Source organism: Ambystoma mexicanum, chromosome 8, assembly GCF_040938575.1.
Source record: "Ambystoma mexicanum isolate Mex_15411 chromosome 8, UKY_AmexF1_1, whole genome shotgun sequence".
Lineage (NCBI taxonomy): Eukaryota > Metazoa > Chordata > Amphibia > Caudata > Ambystomatidae > Ambystoma > Ambystoma mexicanum.
In genome coordinates this window covers 1731347140-1731361336 of record NC_090929.1, presented here as the reverse complement: position 1 = coordinate 1731361336, position 14197 = coordinate 1731347140, and the positions used below count along the sequence as shown (strand labels likewise).

General features: G+C 43.8%; 1 pseudogene; it reads right to left on the bottom strand.

Annotated features, from left to right (window-relative positions):
- LOC138473377 (zinc finger protein 271-like) overlaps nucleotides 1–14197 on the bottom strand; it is a 195957-nt pseudogene that overhangs the window by 111899 nt on the left and 69861 nt on the right.

The following is a 14197-nucleotide window of genomic DNA, read 5'->3' as shown; positions in this document are numbered from 1 at the left end:
AGCAACAGTGTGTCTTTGGATTCTATATTAAGTCTTCGTACCTATTCTCATACAATATAGTCAAACAAGTGTTCACATTAAATGCTCGAACAGTATTGTGCATAATATAGGTTCATGGATTAGTATCGTTGGTACATGTAATCCTCTATCCACAGGTCAACGAAGAACAAGGTCTCATTACATGACCCTAACATTTGGCCTGCAGGCAGTTTAAACATTACATGCATGCAGAGGTCAAGACAGCCATGTTACCAACAGAAGAACACTGTCCACCATCTTAGAACACAGGGTGACTTTGGAGCGAGAATCAAAATGGCGGATGAACCTAAAATGGCGGCTAAGCCTGATCTAAGGTCAGGACCTTGCAACGCAGATTTCCTCGCAGAGTGACTTGGCCTAGGCCTATATACATATACAATCAAGAGGATATAATATGATTTCTCGTTCGACAAACGGAGGTTCTTAAGGTGGAACCATGGAGTAATTCCTTGACTTCACCCATGAGTTTGCTCATAAAATTGGATACCTGATCCATTAAAATTTCCCTGGGGAAACCAACCCTGGAAAAATATGACAACAGATGTTTTAAAATGTGTTGGGTTGTGTTGTTCCGCATGGGGACGGACTCTGGGTATCATAGCATATTCAACGATTATGAGGACATATTTTTTACCCAGTCTAGAGGTTTCCAACAGTTCAATGATGTCCATCTCAAATCGGTAAACAAGGCACTTCTATGATTGGTATAGGGTTCAGAGGGGCAGGAAGGGGAATATGTGTACTGGTGTTCTGACATATTTCACATGTCTGAATGAAGTTCTTTATATCAGCATAGATACCTGGCCAGTAAAACCTCCCACTGATGTGCGCCTGGGTCTTAGATTGTCCTAAGTGTCACCCTGTCAAATGAGAATGTGCAATGTCTAGTACAATCTTCTGATGGGTTTTGGGGATTAGTGCATTTTACTTAGGCCTTCTCTGGAGGTTTCCTTTCTATACAGTAATCCTTGCCTTAGGAAGAAAAATAGACTTCCCTTCTCTAATCCTTCCCCTTCAGGAATCACCTGAAGAAAGCCTCTGCAAGTGCTGGATCATTTTGCTGGGCGAAGGCTAGATCGGGAAGGATGGCAGGTTCTTCATCCCTCATTGCCTCAGTGGTAGATGTTTGGTCACCTTCCCTAAAGCCTAAGGCACCTCTCCCAGTTTCTTCTGGTTCACTCTATATGTAAATAGAGCCCTTTCAAGAATTCATTGTGCAATTTGTCCCCACAATGTACTTCAAATGATAGTTCGCCATGATTCTATAGGAGAAGGTTTAAGTTACTTATCTGTAACTATTGTTCTCCGGCATGTGTCTGGCATGGATTCACATACGAATCCTAGGTAAAAGAAAAAACAGTTTGACTTTATCTTAAAAACTATATTTCTCCTCTAAACCAATCATTGTCCTCTGGGTCATACTGCCCCCATCCAATGACAGTCCTCTCCCTAAGCCCTGTCTCTGGTAGCCATCTTCAGATTTTATATGCACGCTTCAGTGTTGGGAGTCCTGGAGTTGCTCTCCGAGGTATTTGTACGTTTTTTCGTGGGGTTTTTTTTCAGAAGGAAAAAGATTATTTTTTGTTTGAAAGTGCCTGTGTGCTCTTTTCTTCATCTGCCAGCAGTGGGGATCCATTGTCGGTTAAGTTCTGCACCCCTCAAGAGCAAAGATTATAGAAGGCCATATTGGGCCTACTTTGTACCCTCCGACCATGATGAAGGAGAAGGTCCCTCTTCAGGCCCTGTACCAAATGCATGCTAAGGAATGGGTTTGTGTTCAAAGTATGCTCATCCGATTTGCCAAAAGGACTATAAAAAATAAATGATCCAAAAAAGAAAATAATCCTCCCACAGAACGGCACACAGAAGGTCCGGATCAGGAAGTGTCTGCCTTTCCCTGGCCACCTGGAAGGAGACTTCAAGTACGATTTTGTGAGGACTCATCACACTGCTCAGCGCACAGTCAATTGCACCTCTTTTATTTTTTCACCTCAGTACATCTCTGCTCCCTCTCTCAGTGCCATGCACATATTATATTGAATTATCAGTTACTATTAATATCTACCAATCATCGCTTTGCTTTCCAACATGGCCCTCTGTTGTTATTCCATCCACCCAATCACCACATTCAAGACAATAGGCCTTAGTAACTCAAAATATTACCTTTTTCTTTTTTAATACAAATGTTATTCATCCTGGCTGGGCGCAAACAAAGTCTTCTATTTTGCAACCTTCTATGAATCTCCACTCAAAGATGCACGTTGGAAAATCCTTTTTATTATTTGCGTGCAATTTTTAATACTTACCATAGCTACGAAGTCTATGTGCAGGTTTCAGAAACTTGACATCTTTCTTTACTTCTAAGTGAGCTAGTAAATTAAGTTAACAATCCAGATATGCCTGTCTCGGAAGGATAGCTTAGGGGCAATGTGCTCGCCTTCGAAGCAAGAGGACACGGAGCAACACAGGTTCGATCCCCGGGTATACGCTCAGAAACCTTTGGGTTAAGCGTGTTATAAATAACCTATCGTATCATATCATATCATGCATTTTCTTTTTCTCTTTTTGTATTTTCAATGCAGAGTGCCTTAATTACTAAAACCATGTATTTCCCTCCCGATTACCCGGACAGGTCATGACCGGTTACATGTAATGAGATGAAGTCTTTTTCAAACCTATACATTATATATAATTTGTTATTTATAACGCGCTTAATACCCAGAGGTTTCTAAGCACAGACCCGGGGATGGAACCTGTGTTGCTCTTTGTTGTCTTGCTTCCAAGTAGAGCGTGTTGCCCCTGAGCTATTCTCCCGAGACATTGCACTGTAAACAGGGTGGTGTAAGGCAGAGGACTTTGGACAGGTAGCAAGCAGTTCAATATCCGTTGGGGGAAGAGCTGGAATAGAAAAAAGAAAGGTGCAAAGAACACATTACCAACACTTCGATGATATATTATTGATATTCTCCGATTCATAATTTTCGTTCTTGCTTAGAGCGTTTTGAATCATGACTTTAGCTTTTATAATTAATGGTTTTCTTTTGAATTTTTGCAGGGGCTTTAACAGGTTTTAAATTGGCCAAGTTATTTTTGCCAGGATGGCTTTTTGAATGTTGGCTGATGTTTGGGGCACACTGAGCCAAGATGCGGAACAAGCTTAGACATGGCGCACTTCAAAACCTTTGCTGCCTCATATACCAATTCTATAGGGAGGATAGCTCAGAGGCAACGTGCTTGCCTTGGAAGCAAGACGACACAGAGCAAAACAGGTTCGATCACCGAGTCCGGGCTTAGAAACCTCTGGGTATTAAGCGTGTTATAAATAACATATCATAACTGTCATGCGTCCGGGTACCTGGAGGCTCTGGAGTAGGTATAGATGGGGCAGCCATTAGTGGTTCCATCACGTTCTGCTAAACGGCCTGATGACGATCTAGTCTTTCTTTTACACAATGGTGGCTGGGAGGTTCTTATTCCGCTTCCTCCCAGCGTTCTTCGCATTGTAACCAATTCACAGCTTTCGTTCTGTTGCTTTCTGGTTCGCTAACGCTCCGAGTATTCGTATTCCTTTTTGGTATATTTTCTCTACATTCTTTTCCCTCCTCGCGTACTCCCTTTACTTGCTTTTCTGCTAAATTTTCTCCTCCGCTACTTTCCCCGATCTCACGGGGTGCTCCGTACCCTCTGAGCCGCTGCTGACTTTGCGGCACCCGCTGTGGCCGCGCCCCCACTCCTGGTTGGTGCGGCGCAGCTCCACGGCAGGTCTGCTTCAGCTCCTCAGCAAGTCTGCTCACTTCTTACCTGCTCCACCCGATTGATTGCCCGGATCCTGTTCTTTCCTTCGGTCCGTTTGCTGCCTTTTCTGTTATCGCAGCGCTAAACAGTAACGGAAGAGCATACTACACCCTTATCTAATCGGAACCTTCTACTACGACTTCTATTCATTTTCGTTGGGAGCCGCAAACCACCTACTGCTGTTGCAGCTCTTCTTGGGGTTTTTTCAGCCTTTGGCTTTTTCCCCATTGCTGTTTGTTTCGGTGGAGGGGCCACAGGGCTACAGCACACCGGTGGCCACTGTGGCTTCCCACCGAGACAGATTACCTCGACGGTAGGAAGAAGAAAGACACAGGTACCAACATAAGGGGGACGTCTACAGATCGGACTCCAGTAGTACAGGTAAGGAGACGGAGGAGGGCAGTGGGACGGAGGAACCAGAACAGGAGTGTGACAGAACAGAACAGGTGTTTGACAGATTGCAACGCCGAAAAGATATGGCCACGCCTGAGCAAATACAGGAACTGCTGGGGGCTGTTCAGGGACTTTCACAGGAGGTGCAGACCCTAAAAAATGAAAACATTATATTAAAACAGATGGTCACCACGCGGGAGCCCCTTCCCAATCCAGAACTAGCCCCGATGCCACTCTCTTCAGGTAAGTTCGATGGTACTTCAAGAAAAGTAAAATAATTTCTGGACACCTGTACAGTCCACTTCACTTTTCGACCTACTACGTTTGCGTCTAATCAGGCTAAAGTAGGTTATCTCATTTCGAACATGACTGGAAACGCACTGGCCCGGGCTACTCCTCTAGTTACCGGAACAAACCCGATAATGCAAGATTATGAGGGTTTCAAGACACTCCTAAAGCAGACTTTCGAGCGGCCAGAAATTACATATACTGCTTGTGAAGATCTCCTAGACGCTCATCAGGGAACCATGGATGTCCTCTCCTATATCTCAGTGTTCAAAACCCTAGCCACACAGGCAGGTTGGCCAGAGCAAGCCCAGTATGCTATATTCAGACTTGGGCTCAAAGAAGAGATAAAGGATGAGCTAGCAAGGACGCCTAGACCCCCAACGTTTGCTGACCTTCTGTCATCAGTGCTCCAAATAGAGTACTGGATTCTGGAAAGAAAGCGAACATAGAAGACACTGAGGCCAACCCTCCTTCGGAGAAGCACCGTCTTTTGCAGCCACACCGCCCTTGCCCGTCCCTCGAGAAGAACCAATGCAGATCGGTACTGCACGTGGCCCTCTTACCGCTGAGGAACGAAGGCGTCGCTGAGAAAACGGACTGTGCGCCTATTGTGGATCAGGAAAACATACCTTCCCGTAAACAGGGAAACAAATGCCCTCAAACCTAACAGGGACGAGCGTCCGAGGGTTTGGTTCTGCATCAAGTCCCTATGTTTCTTTATCCGTGTCTTCATCAACCCATACTGAGGAGTCATGACTCTTGGTGCTCAATGTGCAAGTTAGATCTGGCACGCAATGGATAGACTTCTGGACTGTGGGGCAGCCGGTAATTTCGTGGACACAATTTGGGCTGCCAAAACGGGAATCATCAGATTGGAAAGAACAGAGGGTCAGAAAGTCAAAGGGTAGATGGAACCCCCTTGTCATCTGGTCTGATAACGCATACCACCGAGGAACTCCTGGTTCGGATCTTCCAACACACGAGTCGATAAAATTCGACAATAATACAAGCAGCCCACTTCCCGATCATTCTGGGAATTACTTGGCTCAGGAAGCACAACCCGGTAATCAAATGGACAAAAAAACTGTTGAGTTTTGAATCTGGATACTGCAAGCAACACTGTTTCTCTCAGCCTGCATACAGTCAGGTACAAGCCCTAGCCTCAGAACAAGAAGGGGCTATTGGAGTTCATGCATTACCACCGGAATATGCCCCATACCAACAGGTATTTACCGAACAAACACACATGGAACTCCCTCTGCATATACCGGAGGACTGCGCGATCGAATTGACCCCCAACGCATTGGTGCCATTCGGTCGCATGTTTTCGTTGTCACATACAGAAAAGAAGGCGCTCCGAGAGTACCTGGACAACAATCTACAGAATGGTCTCATCCAGCCTTCGAGGTCTCCTGCAGGGGCCCCACTGTTTTTTGTTCCCAAACGTGATTCCTCAGAATTAAGACCCTGCATTGACTTTAGAGGTCTTAATAAAGTCACAATACGGGATCGGTACCCTATGCCTCTAATCCCCGACATCTTGGAAGCAGTACAGGGCGCAAAGATCTTTACTAAACTTGATCTCTGCAGTGCTTACCACCTTTCTCAGGATCCGTAGAGATGAATGGAAGACCACCTTTCGAACACCTTTTGGGTTATACGAATACAAGGTTATGCCTTTCGGCTTAGTGAACGCGCCAGCGGTCTTCCAACATTTATTGACAGAATGTTCTCAGATCTTATGTTCCTGTCAGTTATCATCTATCTTGATGACATCTTAGTTTTCTCCTCGGATCCCTCCAAACACCATCCACATGTCTCAGAGGTCCTCAGACGCCTTCACCAAAACAATCTACTGGCAAACTTGAAAAATGTGTGTTTGGAGTAACTTCTATCCCATACCTGGGTTACATCCTATCCGAACAAAGAGTATCTTATCAACATAGGAAAGGTCTCTGCTATCCTTGACTGGCCAACCCCCACTTCGGTCAAGGAGATACAGAGGTTTTTGGGATTAGCAAACTTTATTGCAGTTTTATACCAAACTTTTCAGAAGTAGTATTGGCCATTACCACACTTCTAAAAAAAAAGCACCAGCCCATTTAAGTGGAATGATAATGCAGAGAAAAGCTTCCAACATGTCAAAGAGCTGTTTTGCTCTGCTTCTATTCTCAAACAACCTGATCAGACTAAACCATTTGTGGTTGAGACCGACGCTTCCGCAGCCGCTATTGGGGCAGTGTTACTACAGGAAGATGATAGCACCGAACATTCCATTGCTTACCTCTCTCGAACCCTCAGTTCTAGTCAACGTAATTATTCAGTCCTCGAGAAGGAACTGCTAGCAATGAAGCTGGCCTCCGAGGAATGGAGACACTTACTGCAGGGCAGTGCTCAACCCTTCACTATACGCACTGATCATCGCAACCTAAAAGTCCTGAAAACCATGCAGTTTACCAACTCACGGCAAGCAAGGTGGGCTCACTTCTTTGCTCAATACGATTTCCGGATAACCTACCTACCTGGCTGTTTGAACAAATTAGCAGATGCTCTTCCAGGAAAAAGCACTCAGAGTATCAACCTATCTTATCACCTGAAAGAATGTTTCCGAGGAACCGGTTAGTGGCCCTGGTTAAATCATTCCTTCAACAGGTCAAACAGGCCACTGTCACTGAACAACATTCAGGTATAGGCATAAGGAAGGAAGATGGCTTTTTGTTCAAGGATAACAATCTTTTCATACCCACAGAATCTTTGAGACGGATGATACTCAACTGGTGTCACGATAACCAAACTGCCGGACATCGAGGACAAACCAGAACACTTGACCTGGTCAGACGTTCCTACTATTGGCCTAATCTCAAACAAGAAATGGCAGAGTATATCAAAAGGTGTCCCATCTGCGCTAAAAGCAAACATCAGCCTTGTAAACCCATTGGGCTTCTAGAACAAAACCCATTACCTACATGTCCCTGGGAAATTATCTCTACTGAATTTATCGTTGACCTTTCAGAATCCCATTGGGTGCACCTGTATCATGGTGACAATCGACTCCTATACAAAAATGAGTCATTTCTCTCCCCTACACAAGGTACCGACTGCAGAAGAGATGGCGAGAGTATTTGTCAAGGACATTTTTTGAATCCACGGTTTGCCCGACAAGATCATTTCCGATAGAGGAACACAATATACGTCACGATTTTGGAAGGCTATGTGTCAGCTCCTGAGAATGGAATTAGCATTGTCATCGGAGTATCACCCCCAAACTAACTGACAAATGGAAAGAGCCAACACCACATTAGAACAATATCTTCACTGTTATTGTAATCAACAACAGGACGACTGGATACCACTACTCGCCACTGCTGAATACTCCTATAATAATGCCAAACACACAGCTATGAACATGTCACCTTTTTTCTGCAGCTATGGGTTCCATCCACGAGGCATCAATCCCATAGCAAGAAGACATACTAACGTACCAGCAGTTGAGGCATCCCTGGACAAAATCGCCGAGGCACAATCTTCAGCAAGAGCCAGTCTTCAAATAGCCTCTCAATCTTACAAATGACAGGCAGATCTTCACCGACAAAGAGGTCCGGATTGGAACGAAGGTTCTAAAGTCTGGCTTTCCACCAAATTCGTACACCGATGGGCTCACCCATCTAAACTGTCTCCTCGTTTTTTGGGTCCTTTTTCCATTCTGGCTAAAATCAATCCAGTCGCTTACAAGCTCAAACTACCCTCTAACCTCAAACGCATTCATCCTGTTTTTCATTCTTCATTACTCAAAGCTTTCGTTCCGGGTTCTTCAGGCCGATCTACATCCAACTACAGACACCTCCAGGGAGGCACCGACGTAGATTATGAGGTATCCCATGTTTTTGACTCCAGATACCACAGGGGGCATTTGGAATACCTACTGGGCTGGAAGGGCTACCCACGGTCTGAAGACTCTTGGGAGCCCGCTTCCAATATTCACACCCCCTCATTATTAGCCAAGTTCCATCGGGCTCATCCGGGGAAGCCCGGTTGTATCAGACCTAGAAGGGGGCTCTGGAGTAGGTATAGATGGGGCAGCCATTAGTGGTTCCATCACGTTCTGCTAAACGGCCTGGTGACGGCCTAGTCTTTCTTTTACACAATGGTGGCTGGGAGGTTCTTATTCCGCTTCCTCCCAGCGTTCTTCGCATTGCAACCAATTCACAGCTTTCGTTCTGTTGCTTTCTGTTTCGCTAACACTCCGACTGTTCGTATTCCTCTTTGGTATATTTTCTCTACATTTTTTCCTCCCTCGCGTACTGCGCATTGCCATTTACTTCCTATTCTGCTAAATGTTCTCCTCCGCTACTTTCCCCGCTATCGCAGGGTGCTCCGTAACCTCTGAGCCGCTGCTGACTTTGCGGCACCCACTGTGGCCACGCCCCCTCTCCTGGTTGGTGCGGCACAGCTCCGCGGCAGTTCTGCTTCAGCTCCTCGGCAAGTCTGCTTACTTCTTACCTCTTCCCCCCGATTGATTGCCCGGATCCTGTTCTTTCCTTTGGTCAGTTTGCTGCCTATTCTGTTGTCACAGCGCTAAACAGTAACGGAAGAGCATACGATCTCATCGGAACCTTCTACTACGACTTCTATTCATTTTCATTGGGAGCCGCAAACCACCTCCCGCTGCTGCAACTCTTCTTGGGGTTTTTTCAGCCATTGGCTTTTTAGCCATTGCGGTTTGTTTCGGTGGAGGGGCCACAGGGCTACAGCACACCGGTGGCCACTGTGGCTTCCCACCGAGACAGATCACTTCAACGGAAGGAAGAAGAAAGACACAGGTACCGACAACAGCGGGACGACTACAGATCGAACTCCAGCAGTACAGGTGAGGAGATGCAGGAGGGCAGTGGGACAGAGGAACCAGAACAGGTGTTTGACAATATCACATCCAGGATAAGTAGTTTCATACACACGTGCTGGATAGGAGAGAGGAATCAAGCAGTTTTATTGCTATCGTTCGCCTGTATTTTACTATAACTTCAGATTGATTTTTATCTTTAACTTCTTTAGTAGGTTTGCAGCATCTGGAGTGGCATCGCATGACTACTATGCACTTCAATGATTGGTTGGAAGCTTTAGCCTCCTAGAAGTGAAAAGAGTTGGATACTAAGAGTATTTTTAAATACACTATTTCTTATATTAGGGACTGCTTATAGTTTGTCTATACTATTTTAATGTTTAAATATTATCCTTACATGGGAATAAATAAACACAAGTGCTAAAATAGAAGGGTGAGAACATTATTCCTGTGTTTCTAGTTTATGAGAACAAGAACTATATTGGAGTGGTGGTGAGCTATGCACTACTTGGAATACTTGTAGTCTTATTCAAAAACTTGTAACAAACGAATAGTAAAACTTGGGGTGCAAACCCATTGTAGATAGTGCCTCCGTGATTGGCACTGCAAAAACGTGAAAAGAGAAGACCTTGGCCGTGAGGCCAGCGGTGTGGGCTGCACACCCGTTGACCACTGAACAGTGGTTAGGTTAAATATGTAGAAATAATTCACTTAGCTCGATGTATTTTCAAGAGTTTGCATATATTTTAATTCGTGGCTTATTTTCTTCATAAATTTGGCACCTTCATTAGGTGCTTGTAAATTTTGAGGCTGAAATAATGTCACATAAAGGGCCTATGCATTTCGGGTAATGAACCCTTCGTCAGGGCCTACTGACATTTGATAAACAACTGCCTTTTGGTCAAATCTACTTATATGGTCAATATATAAGCAAGTGCAGAATACAACAACACTACAATCCCAGCAACAAGGGAGAACATCAATCCATGGATGTCATGTAAAACAACATTCAAATATAAGTGTATCACAAAATGAAAGGTACGTTACCATTGAACATCACGAAGTGGTCATGCGTGGTCGAGTCATTTCCATTGCAGTATTGGACAGATTATGGGATTTCATCAAAAACAAAACAAAAAAATAAAATAAAGACAAAAAAAATACGCTAACGTTAGACTATATCGCTCAGTGGTTACATATTAACTGGGTCAGAAAGCTATAGCCAAGAACTATATTGCAAGTGTTTTAGTGCAAAAAATTTGAAGGGACATGTGAAAGTCCCAAAATAATATTGTTTACAAAATATACTGCAGTCAGGTGATCCACGTTTAGTTTATTATTTGTATAGTATCTGGGCGCTTAGTGCAGAATCCATAATCATAGGAAGTGTATCTGCTTCTGGGGTAGGGTGTTAGCTGTGTTAGCTGGGTAAGATGACAATCCAATCACACAAAACAGATGGTATCAGTACAACGCTGCTGTAGCCACTCAAACACAATCCATCACACGTGGAAAATTTGTCATTTTGGGGGTCCAGTACAATTGCAAAAGCCACCACACTGAGACTGGAGAAATGAAAATTCAGAAAACAAAGATGAGAGGAGAACTCCTTTTACCCACCATTATTATAGAATACCAACCCACATCCAACCCCACTCCTGAAGTTGATAGAGAGTTGAAGGTAGGTCACGTCAGGCAAATAATTTCAAATATATTTGAAAAAATACATAAAAATTAAGAAAAATATATAATGCCAGTCTAGTGGCTCCTCTCTTACCCATCTGACAGACAGACCTACTCAGTCACGACTTACTGCATTATTTACTGGCTTGGTTTGGGCTATATAATCATCCTACATATACACATAAAACCATTTGTTCATATAGACCCCAAGCATATTAAAATGTTGCTGTTGAACTCAAGTAGACCAATCATTGGTTCTTGCCTGATGGGTCATCATGTTTGCCATGTGTCATCCGGTGTTTTTTATAATCAAAGCTATAACGAAAGCACTTTTTACATTCAGAACACTGATAAGGGTTTTCCCCTGTATGTGTTCGATAGTGGACACGAAGACTTGACTTTTGAGAAAATCTTTTCAGACATTCGGAGCATTGATATGGTTTCTCCTTCAAATGTGTTTTTTGGTGATTCATAAGAGTTGATTTTGTACTTAAAAATGTCAAACATTCAACACATTGATATGGAGTCTTCACTTCCACTGGATGTATCACATCATCACCTCTAGTACTGGAGCTTTTTTCACATTCGACATGTGTTGCCTGGTGCTTTCTGAAGGCTTCTGTTCGACTGAAGCTCATCTTGCATTGAGTACATTCATACGGCTTCTCTTCTGTATGTATTCGCTCATGTTTTATAAGGGTGCCCTTTCGACCAAAACTATCACCACATTCAGTACATTTAAATGGTCTTTCACCTGTATGTGTTCTATGGTGTTCAAGAAGATCTGCTTTTCTATTAAATTTAGCATCACACTCGGTACACTGGAATGGTTTTTCTCCTGTATGCATTCTTTGGTGGTAATGTAAATTTCCCTTACAGCTGAAGAATTTGCAACACTCAGAGCATTTATATGGCTTTTCTAATGTATGGGTCCTCTGGTGTATAATAAGACGATAGCTTTCCAAAAAGCTTTTCTCACATTCTGTACACTTATATGGCTTTTCTAATGTATGAGTCCTCTGGTGTGTAATAAGACGATAGTTTCTACAAAAACTTTTCTCACATTCAGTACACTTATAAGGTTTTTCTCCTGTATGACATCTTTGATGAGTAATGAGGCGATGATTTTCCGAAAAGCTTCTCTCGCATTCAGTACACTGATATGGCTTTTTTGAATTACTGATCGCATTCCGACAGTGAGCAGTCTTTCGTCCCTCCCGCGATGAACTCTTAATTATGGATTTAAATCCCTTCTGAGAATGTTGGAACACAACCAGTTCGGCATTTGCTGATAAATCGTTGGTTTGAGCTTCTTTTTTTGTGCATCTTGTAGAATCGCGCCTTTGTCTTACCCTCTTCTTGGTTGCACCCCCTGTTGGATTAAACAAAATGTCATTAATGTAAAGGCGCATATAATCACAAGTAGACACTGACAAGAGTTGCACGTTTCAAAACCTTTATTGTTAGATTCAAGGGGGTAGGAAAAACTCCTGTCTGGGCCTATAACTAAGATGGGAGTAATCTCGACCATCAAACAATAAAGAAACAGTCCTAGTCAGTCTTAGTCAAACAATAAAGGCCTATACTAACAGAAGTCTAATGCCTGCCCTCACTCTAACACAAACTAATGTGACATAGGGATATGCATCTAAAAAAGGAAAAATCAATGGTGAAACGAAATGTCAGAATGGCTATATAAATCAGTGTTATTCTCGTCCACACGTTGTATAGCACGGGGTTAGATGGAACACTTGATGGATGAACACACTTTGGCTTGCAAACACAGTTAGGCAGCTTGCTCTGCCCTCTGGAGTCTTCTTGGCCATTCAAGTCTGAGTTAAAAGTTCACTGCTTTAACCTCTCGTGTTCCCATCACTCAAGTCCAAGTCACCCTTCAAGTTTCTACACAGTTTCAACAAAAAGCTTCTAAGTATAGTATTTGGTCACAGTTCACTATAGGTTCCCCCTCAATCGGCTCAAACCTCCTTTTCTCTTTGGTGGGTTTCCCTTCCCCAAGTTTTCTTCACAGTATTTGGTCACAGTTCAATATAGGTTCCCCTCAATCGGGCTCAAACCTTTGGTGTTTTGATATTGCTGTCAAAGACTTTCAAAACAGAGGATTTTTGCTCTGACCTCCACATGAACACTTCAATTCTCCTTTCTTTACTTCCACTTTACAACGTATGACTTGCTTTCATATCAATTGCTCCGAGATAAAGTCTTTCAAACTTTTAATTCATGCAGTTTTGTGGTTTCTTTCTTTCTCTCGCTTCCCGCTGCCTCTGCAGCTTTAAAATATTTCACATAGACTTTCCATTGGGCAATCTCACTTCGACGGACCACTCTGCTACTTTGTATCCTTCGTATTCATAGTTTTTAGCATTGCATTCACTTCCTCTTGCAGCTTATCGACGCTTGCATAAACTTCATCCCTTGGATACTGTTGCAAGGATTTCAATTAAACACAGACCAGGCTTTTATTGCTTCACTCAACTCACTGGTCTTTAAGATGCTTTCCGTCTTTCGCGGCTTTGATGTAGGAGTCAAGGTTGTTACAACTGTCTCCCCAACTATGCCGTTCACCCAGGTGGGTGGCTAGGAATCTTGTATCACTCGAAAGACTCTTTCTCCCTTCCAGCTGGACTGTCGTTCTCCCTTCCAGCTGGACTGTCGTGCACAATCCTTCCGGCCTTTCGGAAATAACGCTCTCTCGCTGGGGGGTCTCTGGCTTCCTGCCCCTTCGGTTCAACCCCTCTGTTTGTCGCTCTCATGTGCCTGGTTCACCATAGCCCTGGAGAAACTGCTCCTTCTTGTGCAACCCTTGCTCAAAGTGTGTTTCAGAGTTCCACCGTTTAACCATGTGGGTAGAGTTAATAGTTATTAGGTGTGCGTGATTAAAGTCAAGTGCCTGACCCTGCCTGATCTCGTTAGAGGAACATGTGCAGTGTATTGCATGGTTGGTAATCCTTTCAGTCTTAGACCTCCTCTTCCTCGGCTCCATGTTTGTGTAGAAAAAGGGGGGATTTGCAAAGTTTGAATATCCTATAAAATAGGATTGGATAGGGGTATTGCGAAAGGGGGGATACCGTGTTATGCCATCGGGTGTCTCTCCCCCACTCCTCGAGGACCCCTCCCCCAGATGATCCTCCCGCACTTGTG